The sequence below is a fragment of the Heterodontus francisci genome, chromosome 28, assembly GCF_036365525.1.
Source record: "Heterodontus francisci isolate sHetFra1 chromosome 28, sHetFra1.hap1, whole genome shotgun sequence".
NCBI classification, from domain to species: domain Eukaryota; kingdom Metazoa; phylum Chordata; class Chondrichthyes; order Heterodontiformes; family Heterodontidae; genus Heterodontus; species Heterodontus francisci.
In genome coordinates, this window is record NC_090398.1 from 63,027,534 (window position 1) to 63,034,161 (window position 6,628).

At 47.8% G+C, this 6,628-nt stretch overlaps 1 non-coding gene across 1 annotated transcript; it reads left to right on the top strand.

Moving 5' to 3' along the window:
* The first annotated feature begins 4,383 nt into the window (after positions 1–4,383).
* trnar-ucg (transfer RNA arginine (anticodon UCG)) lies at positions 4,384–4,472 on the top strand. The gene is given in 2 exon segments: positions 4,384–4,420; positions 4,437–4,472. It is a non-coding gene; the product is annotated as a tRNA-Arg (tRNA).
* The last annotated feature ends 2,156 nt before the right edge of the window (positions 4,473–6,628 follow it).

Consider the following 6,628-nt stretch of genomic DNA (forward strand, 5'->3'; position numbering starts at 1 on the left):
AACTCAAAAGAGATTGAAAAAGTTGGAGAACAGTGAGACCCTCTTTGAGTATCCGGTGCACTGGTGGGAAGTGATCAAGGTGAATATCAAGACGTTCTTTATCTCCAAAGGTGTTCAGAGGGTGTGAGAGAGACAGAGGGAAATGTCCGCACTCCAGAAAAGAATGCAAAATCTGCTCCGGCTGCAGTCGATGGGGGTCGAGGTCAAGGAGGTGCTCCAAGAGGTGAAGAGCCAGCAGGCCTCGCTCTTTGCCACGGAGGCCTCCAAGATCATCTTCCGGTCCAGAGTCCGCTCCATTGAGCAGGATGAGAAGTGCTCACGTTTCTTCTTCCAAAAGGTACACAGAGAGAGCTCTGTGATCAGCAGCCTGAAGGAAGAGGATGGCTCGGTCACAACTTCGCAGTCCAACATACTAAGGATTAGCAAATCCTTGAATGCTGGGCTGTAAGACGTGAAGTCTATGGACAGCAGGGCCTCCCAGTCCTTCCTGTCATCTATCACAGAGGTCTTAGATGACAGCATGCAGGAGAATCTGGACAAACCGCTAACTCTGGACAAGCTGACAAAGGCCATCAAGTCTTTTGAGACGAAGAAAACTCCCGGAAGCGACGGCTTACCAGTTGAGTTGTCTTCGGCCCTGTGGTACTGGGTCAGCCCAGACCTGCTGGAAGTGTACGAGAGTATGTTCCTGGCCGGCAGCATGTCAGAATCCATGAGGAAAGGCATCATCACCCTCATCTACAAGCAGAAGGGGGAGAGGGCAGAAATCAGAAATTGGCGGCCCATCTCACTGCTTAATGTAGACTACAAGATTCTGTCCAATGTCATCGCCAGTCAAGTCAAGTCTGCTCTGGAGTTGGTGATTCACCCTGACCAGACCTGTACTGTACCCAGCAGGAAGATCTCTGATAGTGTCGTGCTACTCAGGGATACGATCGCCTACGTACGGGACAGGAGGGTGGGCACCTGCCTCATCAGCCTGGACCAGGAGAAGGCTTTTGACAGGATATCGCACACACACATGATGGACGTTCTTTCCAAAATGGGGTTTGGGGAGGGAATCTGCCATTGGACCAAACTGCTCTCCACAAACATCAGTAGCACAGTCCAAAAAATTGGGTGGTAATCAGAAAGTTTCCAATCAAATCTGGAGTCAGACAGGGCTGTCCTCTTTCCCCTCCCTTGTGTGTTTGCTGTATCGAACCCTTTGCTGAGTCTATTCGGAAGGATGCGGGCATAAGAGGGGTGACAATCCCAGGCAGTGGAGTCACTCAGGTCAAAGCCTCCCTGTACATGGATGATGTTGCTGTATTCTGATCGGATCCGCTGTCCATTCGCAGACTGATGAGCATCTGCGACCAGTTCGAACTGGATTCGGGAGCCAATGTTAACCATGGCAAGAGCGAGGCCATGTTCCTTGGGAACTGGGCTGACCGATCCTTTGTCCCCTTCACTGTCAGGTCAGACTACCTGAAGGTGCTGGGGATATGGATTGTAAGGGCCAGGACGTGCACCAAAACCTGGGAGGAGCGAGTAGCCAGGGTACAACATAAACTGAGCATGTGGGAGCAGCGATCTCCCTCTATTATGGGTAAGAACCTGGTCATCAGGTGCAAGGTGCTCACGTTGTTGCTGTATGTGACGCAGGTCTGGCCCATACCCCACTCCTGCGCTGTGGCGGTCACCCGAGCCATTTCCCGCTTTATCTGAAGACGCAAAATGGACAGGGTCCGGAGGGACACGATGTTCAAACCTCTGGATAAAGGCGAAAAAATGTACTCAACGTCGCCCTCAACCTGATGGCCACCTTAGTATGTGGCTGCATCAAGCTGTGCGTAGAGCGGCAGTATGCAAACACCAAGTGTCACTACGTGCTGAAGTTCTATCTGACCCCGGTGTTGCGAAGGATGGATCTGGTCACATTGCCACGGAACGCTCCATCCAGTTGGACCGTGCCTTCGCGGAAATGTTTGTATGGAAAAACACCTTTGACCACCAATCCATCAGGCAGTGGTCTGCACGGAATGTCCTCAAGTATATTTTTGGAAAAGTCTGGAAGAGGAAAGACCGGCGGGAAAGCTCGGTCCAAGGCCAAGTCTCGCTCCTCCCGGGCTGGACTGCAGTTCCCGGTGGGCCGTGTACACAGGCTCCTGAGAAAGGGCAACTATGCTGAGCATGTGGGTGTCGGAGCCCCAATCTATCTGGCTGCTGTGCTCGAGTATCTAACCGCTGAAATCCTCGAGTTGGCCAGTAACGCGGCCCAGGACAATAAGAAGACCCGCAACATCCTCAGACACCTACAGCTGGCTGTCCAGAATGACGAGGAGCTCACCAAGCTGCTGGGAGGGGTGACCATCACTCAGGGCTGGGTGCTGCCTAATATCTAGGCCATGCTGCTGCCCAAGAAAACAACGTTCGCAGACCTCCAATCCTCCGGCACCTCCCCCATATTCAGTGAGGATTTGAAGATGATCCTCAGCGCATCCACTATTTCCTCCCTGGCTTCCTTTAACAACCTCAGATGCAAACCATCTGGCCCTGGTGATTTATTCATTTTGGAGGATGTCAGACTCTCTAGTACTTCCACTCTCATTATGCTTATCGTATCTAATATTTCACACTCTACTTCTTTTACTACAGTGTCTGCATCATCCCTCTCCTTTGTGAAGGCAGAGACAAAAAAACTCATTCAGAACCCCACCCACATCTTCTGGATCCACACAGAAGTTCCCTTGTACATCTCTGATAGGCCATACCCTTTCCTTAGTTATCCTCTTGCTCTTAATGGACTGATAAAACATCTTTGGGTTTCCTTCAAGTAGTTGTATCCAGTCCACATCCACCAAATCACCTCTCAGTTTTGTAAAATTTGCCTTCCCCCAATTTCGAACTTTTACTTTTCGAGCTGCCCTGCCATGACTTAGCTTTACAAACTCATTATTGCTCGTGTAATAAGTGTAATAAGGAGAATAATTTACCAGTTACTCACCGATCAGCTTCTTCCCCTGTACCATGGAGGCTGAAAAGGCAGAAAAGAAAAGACCAAACAATACCTCCTTCCCCTAGTCAGTGAAGTCCCTCACACATCAACTCACAGCTTTACACTCTATCCAAACAGCACTTTCTAATTAGTAATTATTCATAAATTACACTAACTAAAACATTAGTAACCTGACAAGGTAGCTAATTGAGGGTTTTTAAACAAAGAGCTTTTTCCCCTATCCTGATTTCAGGTCCCACTCTGGACACTTGCTTTTGATTCCAGGACACTGAGGGCAGGGTGCTGCCGAATATCCAGGCCGTGCTGCTGCCCAAGAAAAACAGCGCTCCGGGCACCAAAACCAAGTCAATCTGCCAGGATTTTATCAAATACCCAAAGGCTCTTTTCAGATCCACCCACAGTATCTGAAAGGGCTGATTACTGTCTGAAGTCTGCTGTACCCACACCTCTGTCTATCCCTCTTCATCTAGAACAACCAGTGTTATCTTCCATTCCTTTCACCATCATGTGTTTAACTCGCTTCTCCTTATAGACAGTCAGATATCAATGTAATAATGAAATGATCTGTGTCAGTGCTGGCCATTTCCCTGTCCTGAATTCAGACCCCACTCTGGACACTTGTTTCCCATTCCAGGACCTTCTTGTATTAATATTCAGCACCACCTGTCAGTCAGAAACTTGTCTCAATGAACTGATCCTTTTACTGAACTTCCAACTGCTGCTGTCTATTTCTCGAGGGTAAGAGCTGCTCACTGAATAAGGATGTGAGGGGAATATAACCCGGCTGCTGGTGAGAAGGTCCCGTCTTCTCAATCAAAAGCCTTTTATTTTACTACAGTGATTCCCAGATTCCCAGCTGGTCCGTTGAGGATTTTGTTTTCACAGAAATAACTTGTTCAATACAAATCTGATTCCAACATGTCAGTAACAGGACAGAATGGGAACCTTTTAAAAGGATGAAGCAACTATTTCAGTGGCTTCTCACTGTCCCCCTGAAGCCTGTGTGAAGGGGAATTACCAATAGTCTGTAATTTATTACTTCCACACCGAGTTTAGTTATTTGTCGCGTGAAAGATTGCTGAACGGAGTCTTTCACTGTCAGTTACGGATGAGAAGTTGACAAAAATTGGCAAAATAAAGCTGTTCATAAAATAGCACCAGCAATTTGAGTCGGTAAAAGCAAAATTGTGTTTCAAAAGTTTATTTAAACCGCTACGGGAAAATAGATTTTTATGTACTTTTTCAGTCGATCACTTCTTTTCCATAGTGAAATTGGCGGCTTTCACAAATTCAAATATTGTGCCAGGTTGACAGGTTCAACCAATGATTTTTTGTATTTTGTGCTTCGAGGTTCTCTGATTGAACCACGCATGCGAGTTAATGGCCGTGTGGCCTAATGGATAAGGCGTCTAACTTCGGTATATTCCATAATGTTATCAGAAGATTGCAGGTTCGAGTCCTGCCACGGTCATTTTGACCCAAAGGGATTATGCAGGGCTTTGGGGATCGAGTCGGGGACTGAACAGATTGGAAGCCCGACATCGACTTAATGGGGCGAATGGCCTCCTGATGCGCTGTCACTGACTTTATGAGAAGAGGGTGACAAATCAGAAGTGGGCTGGGGTTGCAGCGGGCTCAAACTGCAGGAATTCCAGGTCCCTGAATGACTGAGCTGAAACTGATCAGTTTCACTGCAGGAAACACGGTCTCGGGGGAAATGACATCACAAATAATTCCATTTGACTAATTATTCACTTATAAAACAATGGGCAGATGTGAAGGTGCGATGTTACTTTTCACTGTGAGGGGAGAATCCGCCATCTGGGTAAATCAGCAACTTTATAACATCGTCTGCACGTTTGGAAAAGAAACGATGAAAACTCTCCCCATAACCCTGGTGCGGTGGAAAGGCTCAATTCAGAGATTGGAATATAACGAGAGCACAACATAAATCATTAACTGATATTTCCGGCATAAAACACACCCCAGCTCCCGTTCCCAGGTCACTGCTGTCCCGATGAGGCGGTGGGTGACTCTGAAAAGAGACTTTGTTTTGTGTTTCTGCAGGAAAACCACAAAGATCCTCCCAGGCAGTGAAACTCATCTTCCCAGAATCTCCATACCAGATTGAAACAGAAAACACAAAGACAGTGAGAAAGTTCCAGAGAGTTACTGAGCATTAAAACCAATGAAATAAACCAATTCCAGAGAGATGTTGGTGTAGCTTTTTCAGAGAGATTGTGGGTGGCTCTTAAAAGAGCCGTTGTGTTTTGAGTGTTTTCACTACATGGTGGAGTTTTACTTGGAGTTGATGTACTTGGTCACTCACTTTGTCCCTTCTCACATTCCGAGCGATTTATTGGGTGGAAATATTTATTCAGGCAGTTTCAACAGCTCAGAGCCGACATTGAGTCAGAAACCAGAAATGGGAGTACGGGACACAGACAAGGAATTGAGGCTGAACCTTTCTAAATCTCACTGGTTATAGGCCTCAGCTAGAGCATTGTTTCTAATTCCATGTTTCATACTTTAGCAGGAATGGCAAGGCCTTAGAGAGGGTGCAGAGGAGATTTACTAGAATGTATCAGAGATGCAGGAATTCAGCTAATGTGGAAAGAATAGGGGTCTGGGGTGTGTGAAGCTGGGGTCCTTGTTCTTAGAGCAGAGATGTTAATGGGGCAGTTAATAGTTGTGTTCAACATTGTGAAGAGTTTTTATAAGAATAAAGAAGTTTGACTGCAATTAGACAGAGCCTTGGTGAGATCACACCTGGAGCACTGTGTACAGTTTTGGTTCCCCTTACCTAAGGAAAGATATACTTGCCTTAAAGGAAGTGTATCTAAGTGTCACTCGATTGCTTCCTGGGATGAGGGTATTGTCCTATGAGAAGAGATTGAGTGGACGAGGCCGATATTCCTCAGAATCAACGGGTGGGAATCGGAAAGTTTGCCGATCCAATCTGGAGTCAGACAGGGCTGCCCTCTCTCCCCTGTCTTGTTTGTTTGCTGTGTTGAACCCTTTGCTGAGTCTATTAGGATGGATGCGAGCATAAGAGGGGTAACAATCCCAGGCAGCAGAGACACTCAGGTTCAAACCTCCCTGTACATGGATGACGTCGCCGTCTTCTGTTCGGATCCGCTGTCCGTGCGCAGACTGATGAGCGTCTGCGACCAGTTCGAACTGGCCTCGGGAGCCAAAGTTAACCACGGCAAGAGCGAGGCCATGTTCTTTGGGAACTGGGCTGACCGATCCTTTGTCCCCTTCACCGTGAGATCAGATTACCTGAAGGTGCTGGGGATATGGTTCGGAAGGGCCGGGGCGTGCACCAAAACCTGGGAGGAGCGAGTAGCCAAGGTACGACAAAAGTTGGGCATGTGGGGGCAGCGATCTCTCTCTCCATTGTGGGTAAGAACCTGGTCATCAGGTGCGAGGCGCTCACGTTGTTGTTCTACGTGGCGCAGGTCTGGCCCATACCCCACTCCTGCGCTGTGGCAGTCACCTGAGCCATTTTCTGCTTCATCTGGGGATCTAAAATGGACCGGGTCCGGAGGGACACGATGTTCAAATCTCTGGACAAGGGCAGGAAAAATGTACCCAACGTGGCCCTCATCCTGATGACCAACATCG